The sequence below is a fragment of the Vombatus ursinus genome, unplaced genomic scaffold (genome assembly GCF_900497805.2).
Source record: "Vombatus ursinus unplaced genomic scaffold, bare-nosed wombat genome assembly UNPS02014818.1, whole genome shotgun sequence".
Lineage (NCBI taxonomy): Eukaryota > Metazoa > Chordata > Mammalia > Diprotodontia > Vombatidae > Vombatus > Vombatus ursinus.
Window position 1 is genome coordinate 23239943 of NW_020954596.1, and position 11970 is coordinate 23251912.

Here is an 11970-nt window from a genome sequence, read left to right on the forward strand (position 1 = left end):
ATCTATATCTATATCTATATCTATATCTATATCTATATCTATATCTACATATACATACATATAATTTTTTCCCCTCCAACTATGCTAATACTGACAAAGGTCTTATGAGTTACAAATATCATCTTTCCATGAAGGAATGCAAACAGTTAAACCTTAATAAGTCTTATGATTTTGTCTTTCCTGTTTACCTCTTCATGTTCCACTCAAGTCTTGTATTTGAAAATCAAATTTTCTATTCAACTCTGGTCTTTTCATCAAGAATGCTTGAAAGTCTCTATTTCACTGAATGACCGTTTTTTCCCCTGTAGGATTATACTCAGTTTTGCTGGGTAGGTGATTCATGGTTGTAATCCTATCTCCTTTGCTCTCCAGAATATTATATTCCATGCCCTGCTGTTTTTAGTGAGGCAATTGGGGTTAAGTGACTTGCCTGAGGTCACACAGCTAGTACGTGTCAAGTGTTTGGTCTGAGGCCGGATTTGAACTCAGGTCCTCCTGATTTGAGGGCCGGTGCTCTATCCACTGCACCACCTAGCTGTCCCTAGGCTATTTTTTAAGGTATTATTTTCTTCAGTATTTTTTGGGTCTCCTTTAGCAAGCTGTTGACTTGTTTTTCATGATTTTCTTGCATCACTCTCGGTTTTTCCTCTACTTCTCTTACTTGCTTCTCAAAATCCCTTTTGAGCTCTTCCAAGGCCTGGGACTGATTCATATTTTTCTTGTAGGCTTTGGATGTAGGAGCTTTGGCCTTGTTGTCTTCTTCTGGTTGTATGAAGAAATATTTTTCAATAATTAGTGTAGTCCAAAAGTGCAATGAGCTGCTCTGAGTGGTTTGGGGCTCCTCATTACTGTAGCTCTCCAAGAAAAGGTTCAACAGCAACTTATCAGGAATGTTACAGAGAAAATTCCTGTTCCAGTAGAGGGAAGAGTAAATGAGCTTTGCGATCACTTCCAACTCTGAGATTCAATGATTTTGTAACTTGGCTTCCAGTGTTTTTTGTACCATTCAATGATTATCCTTATAGAGATAGAGAGCACATTACTTAGCATGGATATTGTTGTTCCCTCAGAAGGCAGGATCTGACTCTTGTTACTGGGTCTCTTTGTTGAGTACTATCCTGGTTCTTGTTACCTAGCTTGGAGGGTGGAGTGAGAAGGGGATGAGATGAGTGGAAAGATGTCTATGCCCTTATGTTATCCAGGGGCTTAGCTAAGGTTCCTGATCAACGCAGTTACATCTTGTCCTATCTAACCAAATCTATGATTTATGCTTCCATGGTTTACTCGCTCTTTCTTATCTGGGTTCATCTTTCAGAATTTGGATTTTTTAAAAATCTGGTCCAGTAGTATTCAACAACTCTCTGTTATACCAACTAATCTAGGGGCCATGACTCTGTTGTCATCCCAAACTTCAATATCCACCCATTCAATCCACATTATCCACCATTCAACATCTCAACTTCTCCTGGACTACCTACCCTGACACAAAGCTACCAAAGAGCCAGTGTGGTTGTAGCTCTATCTCAAATTTGCTTTGCAACACTGGACAAGTCAATTTAATTCTTAGAACATCTGTTTCCTTAAAAGGAAAATGGAAATAGTCATTCTTTGCCTTGTGTGGTTTTAGAGAATCAAATGAGACAATGCATGTAAAAGCTCTTGAGAAAATATAAAGTGATATTAATGTAAAGGATGGGATTTTGTGAAATGAGAGATGAACAGGAAGGCAGTTGGAATGTCTGAGATAATATATAAATAGAATATTGAGATACATTTTACTGCAGGGAAGAGAACACAGACTTTGGAACCAAAGGATCTAAATCTGTGCCCTGGTACTGCCCCTTCCTAGATGTGTAGCCTTAGGCAAATCCCTTTATTTCTCTGATCCCCAGTTTTACCTTCTGCAAAATGGTGCTGATAATACTTATTCTATCTACCCCCAAGAAGTTGTGAAAAAAAAAACAAAGAACACTTTTTAATATAAACAGATTACACAGTGTTTCCCAAGAGTCTTAGTGCCATTTTATGCTTAAACAAGTCAAACTTAGTTATTTTAGCTCTAAACTGTACTAAAAATTTTTGGGACACCCTATATACAGCCCAAAGACTCACAGAACTACAGCATGATGTATTAAGTGATTATAGGCAGATCCACTTGGGAGTGGCTGAAGATGGAATTATTTTAGATTTTGAAAACTTTTTTTTTTTAGATACTAACCAAATTCTAGGTCAGGACCACAAAGAGCAACAAGCCTCATGAAAGCAACCACACATGGTTATTATGCTTAAATACCAGCTTTCAATATTTACCTTGTCTTTTTTTCAGCTCATATCTTGAAATGATTAAGATCATATCAGGTTTACCAAGGACTGCTTACGTCAGTAATGTATCAATGCCACTCCTCTGTGGACTGCCTTTCTCATTCGCTGACCTTGTCTTCCTTTTGTACTCAAAACAGATTTATGATGGACTTTATCTTTCTTAACCCCTGTGTACTCTGCCTTTCAGGCTCCAGTCCCCATCCTTATCCATTTTTCTACTTCCTTAACTCAGGTCCTAGCTTTTTGTACCTTTCATGTCCTTCTTTCTGCTCCTTGATTACTTTCTGCTCTTCCTTATTCACACTGACCTTTTTTTATTCCTTGTGTATTTATTGCTCCATGGCACTTAGAACCCCAAGGCACATCATCATTTATCTGCTCCGTGTCCTTTCTTTCCAATTGAGTTTCCCTGAACACTGCCTTCATTCACTTAGATTTGCCTCTGCTGTAATGTAACTTTCTTTTCTCCATCTATTCTTCTTATCACCAGCCTGTTACTTAGAGAGTGGAAGAACAAGATAACGACACTGTAGATAGAAATGGGACCTGAGAAATGGGACTCAGAATAAAAAAGAGGGCAAGGAGGACGGACATGAACAGGCCACAGCTAGTGCTGTAGGGGTGCTGGTTGGTGATCAAGACGGGAAAAGTGACTTTCAAAAAAAGACTTTCAAGGTTATTTAGTCTAATGCCCTCTTGCAGATAATGAAACTGAGGCTCATAAAAGTGAAGGGATTTGCCCAAAGTCAAAAAGATAGTGAGTAGCAGGGATTGGATTTGAACCCAGGTCTTCTGAATCTAAATCTAGTGTTTCTTCCAATGCACTACACAGAAAATGAGGATTAGGTATATCTTAGGGGACACAAATAACTAAGCAAGGGGATTGGTTAAAGCCACTGGCATAGAAGCCATATCCCTTGTAATGACTTGTAGAGGTAGATTCTGCCCTAATTGTTGGTAGTATGTGTGTTTTTGTGCCAGGGATGGGGTAAGAGATCTGGGGACAGGGTTATGAGATCATAATGTTGAGTATATATTTAGAGTTAGTAGGGACTTCAGAAGTCTTCTAGTCTAAACCCCTCATATTGCAGATGAGGGAACTGAGAACCAAACTTAAGATCCCATAGATAATAAGCTACAAAAATTTGTGTCTTCTGGAAAGGCCAGTGCTTTTCCCAACTATACCACTGTCTAAGAATTTTTCTCTCTACTGCACCCCAACCCTCACTCCCGCACTGTGAAATCTTATAATAAAAGCAAAAACACTCCTCCAAAGAAGATGACTCATGACTCAACAATCTGAATACAGGCCAGTCTAGGAGCCAGAAACAGATCTCTATTATATACTGGTAGCAAAATATGTCTGAGAGGAAAGGGAAGATTCAAAGGTGATTCCAACTAGTGATGCCATTAATAGAAATGGGAAAGTTGTTAAGGGCAGCCTGATCTGGGGAAAGGGAAGTTTAAGTTTTAGGCATTTTGTATTTTAGAGATGGGGAGTGAGGGTACTATAATGAGAAGTGTGCTGGATTTGAAGTCAGGAACCTGAATTTGATCCTGAGTCTTCTCCATACTACTTGTATGACCTTGGAGAAATGATTAGGCCTCATTGCTACAATGAAGGGATATAACTAGATGACCTCTAAAGTCTATGGCAACTCCCAATCTAGTGAGCTCATGACTTTAAGATCATAAAGAAGGAAAGTAAATATCTCAGCCCTGCCAAAGAGCTCAGAGACAAAGAGAGAGGGACTAAAGAGGGGGAGGAGGGGAGAAGTATGAGTAAAGAAAGAAAGGTCAATTTGAGAGAAGCCTAAGGATTCTAGGCTCAGATGATGGGATCAAGGCAGGCTATCTCTAGAGTCCCAAACCAAATGGGACCAGTAGATTTGAAATTATAGGAACTGGTTTCAAATCCTGACTTTCTACTTACTACCTATATTACCTAATATACTAGGTCAACTTATCTTACTCCCTCTTACACTTCAGTTTTTTTCCCCTATAGAGTGAGGGGGTTAAACTATGTATTGGAGTTCCTTCCAACCTTATCTAGAAAGAATAAGGAGAGACCAGGCTGCAGTGATATGCTGCTAGGGGAAAGGGGTGGTGGTGAAAAAAAAAAGGAAAAGTCATTAGTCTCCTAAACCTTTTCTAACAACCACAATCTGCTATTTACAATGAAGAGAGAAGCATGATGGGGGAAGGGAGCTGCTATTCAAAACTATTTCCAATCATTCAGTTCTTTTTCACTTTGAGGACTTTTATACAGCCCTGGAGATATTTGCCTAACCAGGGATTTATGATATGTCCTAGGAACTGAAATAGATTTCTAACTATCAGATAGGTGACAGTTGAATTGAAACACAGAGCAGAGAATACTGAGTACTGAATACAGAGAATACTGAAGTCATAGAGTCGAGAGATGAGTCAGACATGGAAGTTCTGAGGGTAAACAAAGAGCAAGCCTAGTCTTAGCCAGGCCTCCATTCCCTTTTGATGCAGTCTAGCTGAGAGAAAGAGAAATGCGTTTGCTATTGACTGAGGAGAATTGTAAACCTTTTCTGCAGGGGAAACACTAACTAGTTACAAAACCTCTGACAGGTGGAACGCAGAGTTGCAGGTAGCCCCCAGCAACTCAGCTAAGGACTATAGATGAGGTACAGTTGGAAGATAGAAGAGCTGGCTGGAATAAGAGGCTAAATGAGCTGTAGCTCTTCTCTGTATGGGAGAAATAGGACCACAGCATTGCCCAGTGGATGATGGAGGTGTGTGAAAGAGCTGGTTAACAGAATTTAGTAAGTTTTCTCCCCGCAGGGGAAAGGTTTATTAATCACAGAGTATCCTTAGTGGCTATTGGACAGCATATTAGCTAACCCTGAGTATAGCTAAAAAGCTGAAGAACAGCTGCAATGGAAACATTATGTTTAGTAAAAATGGCCACACCCAGGGATAGTCAGAAAGGGATAATGCCTAGGAGGGATCAGCGGACAGAAATGTCCAACAGAGAGCATCAAAATCAAAAGAAGACATCAGTGACTTTCCAGTGTTAAAGACATTAATTGAGTCTTTGTATATATATTCTTGTCATATTATATATATATATATATTTTTTTTTCTTTTGTCTGTTTGACTCTTTATGTGAGAACCTTGACTGCACACGGTCTCTACATAAGAATGCTCCATTATTAATTCCCACATAAGTTCACTCTTCTCACTCAATCAATGTATTTACAAGACAGTGACCTCAAGGCACATGGAGAAATATTCCATTTCCTTTTACTTTACTACTTTACTTCTTTTACCTTACTTTTTCTTTACTTTACTGAATTATTAAATACCTTTACTTTGAACAGTGTGTCCTCTAGCTAACCACTAAAAAGAAACACATTGATGGGGACTCGTGTGCTATAGTTTAGAAAGGATTTTAGATTCCATTGGGCATCAAGGTAGACTACTGGATAGAGCACTGGGCCTGGGTTTAGGAAGTCCTAAATTTAAATCCAGCCTCAGATACTTACTGTGAGATCCTAGGTAAGTCACTTAACCTTGGTTTGCTTCAGTTTCCTCATCTATAAAATGGGACTAATAATAGCACCTAGCGGGGTTGTTGTGAGAATCAAATGAAACAACAATTGTAAAGCATAGCACACTGCAAGCACCATATAAATGTAACTTATTGCTGTTGTTGTTGTCAGAAACACCATCATCCTTAATGCAGGTCAAATTCTTACCCTTGGCATTATCCTTGCCTCCTCGATCTAACCCCACAGAGCCAATCAATTGGCAAATCATGCTGTTTCTACAATGCCTCTGGCAACTGACCTCCTTCTCCCTCACACAGCTCCCTCTTAGTGTAGGCCCTCATCAATTCTCACCTACTTTATTGCAACAGTCTCCTAATTGTTCTCACTGTCTCAAATCTTCCACTGCTCCTGCCCATCCTACATTGCTGCCAAAGTAATTTTCCTTAAGCTCAGATCTGACCATGTGGCTCCCTGCTCAACCAAAGCCAGTGGTTTCCTATTGCTTCTAGAATAAAATGTAAACTCTATGTAACTTTTAGAGTCCTTTAAAACCTGATCCCAAAATATCTTTCCAGCCTCATTAGATATAACCACCTTTTCTGGACTCTGTTCTAACCAAAATGGCCTCTCTAGTCTTCATATGACTCTCTATCTCCCACCTCATGCCTGTTCATTGACTGTCACACACACTTAGAATGTGCTCCATCCTTACCTCCTGCTCATAGAAGCCTTCTCTTCTTTCAACATACAGTATCATCTTTTACATGAAGCCTGTCCTGATCCCCTCAATTTCTAGCACTTTCTCTCCCAAACTACTTTGTTTTATCTGTGTTGTATATATTAAGATTTATTCACTTTGTATTTGTACATGTGATACATGTGATGTATGTATATACATAAATGTGCACCACACAAATACAGTGAATATATGTGTGTATATAAAATATATAAATATATTAACATGTATGCATATATACATACAGACATATTATATATGTACATATATGTGTGTGAGTGTGTGTGTGTGTGTGTGTGTGTGTGTGTGTGTGTGTGTAAATCCTCCTAGACTAGAATATAAGCTCCTTGTGAGTAGGGATTGTTCATTCTTTAGACTTGTATCACCAATACTTAGCACAATGCCTGGAACAGAATAGGTGTTTAATAAAAGCTTATAGTTAATTCTGACCCATAAAGTAACTGAAACTGACTTTACCTAAAACAAGAACCTAACCAGGACTAGTGAGTAAGGTAGTCCATTGCTACCCCATCTCAAACCTATGATATATTCTAGGAAGAGAAAAGGAAGAGCAGAAACCCCATACATATGGTAAGATTTGCTTTTTCATTTTAAGACTAATTATAGGAATGTACACCTCTACTAGTAGAGATATCTGAATTGTAGACTATTTACAAGAAATATAATTTGTTTCTAGACAAACTTAGAATTTTGACTCAACTATAAATAAAAGGTTTGCAAGGAGAGACTCTCTGGAACCTGCCTTAAACTCATTTGTAACTAGCATACTCCAAAGTGCTTTGCACAGACAGGGCTTTGCTCAGGGTTTTGTCCAGAACAAATATCTGATGAACAGAAAAAGCCCTTTAAAAAAAGCATGTTCTCTTTAGTACATTAACATACTTCTTGGGAACTTGCAGGCCTCTTTTAAGAGATAAAGGTTTCCCCATTCTACCTCTCCCTTCCTGTTTCTCCCAGTGGATCCTTCTTTCTCACCCCTTCATTATTTTTGGAGGTCACTCCAACATAATCAACTCACACCCATGCCCTATGTCTATGTGAACTCTTTTTAATTGCCTTAATGAAGATAAACTTCATAGGAGTTACATGTATCATCTTTCTACATAGGAATGAAAACAGTTTAACTTTATTGAGTCACTTATGATTACTCTTTCATGTTTACCTGTTTATGTTTCTTCTGAGTCTTGTGTCTGAATGTCAAATTTTTTACTCAGCTCTCTTCTTTTCATCAGGAATTCTTGAAAGTCTTCTATTTCATTAAACACCCATTTTCCCCTGGAAGGATTACACTCAGTTTTCCTGAGTAGGTTATTCTTGGTTGTAATCCTAGCTTCTTTGCCTTTCAGAACATCATATTTCAAGCTTTCTACTCCTTTAATGTGAAAGCTGCTAAATATTGTGTAATCCTGATTATGACTTCATGATATTTGAGTTGTTCCTTTCTGGCTTCTTGAAGTATTTTCTCTTTGTCCTGGGAGCTCTTGAATTTTGCTATAATATACCTGGGAGTCTTCATTTTGGGATTTCTTTCAAGAGGTGATCGGTGGGTTCTTTCATTTTCTATTTTCCACTCTGGATCTAAAGTATCAGGGTAATTTTTCTTTATATTTTCTTGATATATGATGTCTAGGCTCTTTCTTTGACCATGACTTTCAGGTAGTCTAATAAGTCTTAAATTACCTTTTCATCTATTTTCCAGGTCAGTTGTTTTTCTGATGAGATATTTCACATTTTCCTCTTTTTTAAATTCTTTTGACTTTATTTTATTGTTTTCTTAATGTCTCATGAAGCCATTAACTTCCACTCGCTCAATTGTTAAGGAATTTTTTTCAGTGAGATTTTGCACATTCTTTTTCCATTTGGCCAATTCTACTTTTTAAGGTGTTATTTTTTTCAGTATGTTTTGTGCCTCTTTTACCAACCAAACCAGCTAATTATCTTTTTTATAATTTTCCATCACTCTCATTTCTTTTCCCAATTCTTCCTCTATCATTCTTAGCTCTTTCTTTAACTCAGAAATTCCTGTTGGGTCTGGATTCAATTGGCATTTTTCTTTGAATCTTCTTTTGGTAGCTGTTTTCTCATTCTTGTCTTCTAAGTTTTTTCTTGGTCTTTCCTCCCATCACGGTAGCTTTTTGTAGTCATTTTTTGTTTTCTCTTTTTCCTGATCTATTTCTACACTTTGAACTTTATGTTAAAGTTGGGATCTACTCACCTGAGAATAAGAGGCATTGTCCCAAGTTTTAGGGTTTTTTGTATGTTGTTTTTCAGAGGTCTATCTGCAAGTTTTTGGTACTTCCAGGGTGTGATGCTGGGAGAGGTAGGGTCATTGTTCCCCTGGTCTGTATTTTAGTATTTACCCAGGAAGGGCCCTGGTCCCATGAAACTGCAAGTACTAACTCTTTTCTTGGACCTAGAACTGTGAGCAAGGCCCCTGCTCCCTTGTGACTGACAACCAATACTCCTCTCTGTGCTGGAATTGCCACCTAGAACTGTATTTGAGCAATAGAATTGCTAATTAGCATCATTCGTACACAGTGCCAGCAAAGGGTCTCCTGTAATCACTTCCTGACCAATTTATGACTCCCTTACTGTAGCTGGTCTGAGAACTCTCAAAGCTGCTTCTACAATCACTGTTGCTGCTGCTGCTGTAAGTGTGAGCTCCAGACAGGCCTCCACCCACAGACTTCTCCTGCCAACCACTTAGGTTCTCTTTGGCCAGAAAAATGTCTCACCCCAACCTTTTGTTGGCTCTGTTGACCCAACAAATAGAGACTGTTTGAGTCTTTATTTCAAAGTTGTTTAGAGGGGAATGTTGGAAGAGTTCAGCTAGGTGGCTGCCTCTAATCTGTCATCTTGTATCTCTTGACCTTGTTTAACTACTAACTTACTTTGGAATATCTGTGAAGAAAATGTTTACTACACTAAGCTTCCCCCCCGCCCCCAACTCAGATTGAATTATCGCAAGTCCTCCAAATAAGAAGAATTTTCATTAGTAGAAGTTTATCTTCATATCTCTCTTTAAACTTTACAAAATAATTTCCTCTTAACAAGCTGATGAGACAAGTGGTGCAAACATTATTATCCCCATTTACAGATAAGGAAACTGAAGCCCAGAAAGATTTAGTGACTTTCCCCTGGTCACAAGTCTTATGCAGCAGATCAGGGATGCAAAAACAATTCACTCCTATCTCTGAGTCTAGGGCCAGGGGTGGGGGAACCTGCAGCTTTGAGGCCACATCTGGCTTTCTAGATCATTAAGTGCAGCCTTTTGACTGAATCTAAATTTTACAGAACAAAACCTCAAGGCAACTGGTTTCCCTCCTTTGGTCTAGGGCTCTTTCAATGGAGATTTAATGTGGCACAATGAAAAGAATTCTGAGTTTAGAGTTTTAGGATATGAGTTCAAATCTATACCTGGCTTCTTACTACCTGTATAACCTCAGGGAAGTCACTAAACCTTACAATCACTCACTTTTCTCATTTATAGAATGAAAGGGTAGATGATATCAACTCCAATGTCTCTTCTAACAGTAAATTTATGTCTTAATATACCACACTACTTTTCATTAATTAATGAGCTTCTAGTAGTCAGGAGTGCTTACAAGGACCTATGAATATATGGTATCATTTGATCCTTGTATCAATATGCAGGGAAGGTATTATTATTATTATTTTACCAATAAGGAAACTGAGGCCAAGAACAATGAATTGAGTTCCCTAAACTCACATGTCTGAATGGTGGCAAAATTGAAAATACTACCTTAGTCTTTTTATTCCAGGACCCTTTTACCTGCCCCACAGGATAATAAAAATGAGTTCTTATATTTTGTCAATTACTTTATGTAGAAAATAAGGGCTATTAGAGGAGTGAGAAGAACAGCAATTATTCTTTCTATAAAAATCACAAATATCAATCAAAGTGGAATATTTTAGCAAGTAAGAACATTCTCTAATGACATCACAAAATCCTTGGATTTAGAAATCATTTCTTCTAACCCTCTCATTTTACAGATGAGGAAAATATAGTTCATAGAGGATAAGTAACCTGCCTAAGGTCAAATAAGTAGCAAAAAGAAGATCTGGGATTAGAATCAACCTTCTCCGACATCAGATCAAATGGTCTTCACCTAAACATATGTCGATGTGCTTTGCAACTTGGCAGGCCCTATGCAATAGGGATGTGATGTTTTTTATTATTAAAGTTGAATCTGTCTCATAAAACTGGCCCTTACACATCTGCCTTTCCTTGTCTATTGATAAAATATGTTGATATCTCACTTGAGAATATCAGCTTGAAAACATAATGAAGGGCAAGCAAGGTATCCAAGCAAGATAACGAAAAATGAGTACCCTATTCGTAGACTCCATGATTCAGTGGATACAGTGCACATCAACACAATTAAATGCCAAGAATCTGACACATCAAGGCCCAAACTCATTTCTTACCATTGCTATGCCCTTTCATATATTAAACAACAAAACAAAACAAAATTCATTTTCTATTTTGCTCCTGATGTTTCCTTTCATGGTCCAATGAAGTGGATTAGTTTTATATATGACACAATGTGGCTATTATTATTATTTTAGCAGGGTGGGGGAGATGGTATTTTCTCCTTAAAATCATCCATTCACTACCACTGGGACTATTGTTCCTTTATCTTCGTTATCTCCTAGGTCTGAGGATCAAAACAGAACACAAATTGAGCTGGATAGCGATTAAAAAGACAAATTAGGAGTAAAATTTTGGTGGAGGGCCACAGCCCAGAGGGAAACTTCTCTATCTTATTCTTTTGTAAATACCACATGTATTCTGTTATTTTAAAATGAAGGAAAGGCTTTTGCATCAGAGCTTGGGTAAAAGTGGCAATTCCTTATGGAAGCACCGAGTGTCACGGGGACAAGTTCCAGAAATATTTTAGGTAAGGTTGCTTATGGATGATAAAGCTGTCCAAAATCTGACCAAATGATGCTCTGAGAAGAAAAAGGAGGGTTTATTGTCTGCTGAAGGATGGTGGGCTTCATTTGCCAACTCTTTTAGAGAAGAATTGCCCAAGTTCCAGGAAACAGATAGATTATTTTTGAAAGACATATGTACAGTTCCTAAAATAGGTCCTAAATAAGTCATAAAAATGAAACAACAACAACAATAACAACAACATATTATTTATATAACACATTATATGAAGTGTTTGTCCCAGGGTCACACAACCAATATGTGGCAGAGATGGAATTTGAACTCAAGTATACCTGTCTCCAAAGCAAGCATTGTCTCCATTGTCATTTAAAGCATCACAATGATGATAATAGTAATAATAGCACAAGTACATAAAGCATTTTAAGTTTGACAAAGTTCTTTAAATTATT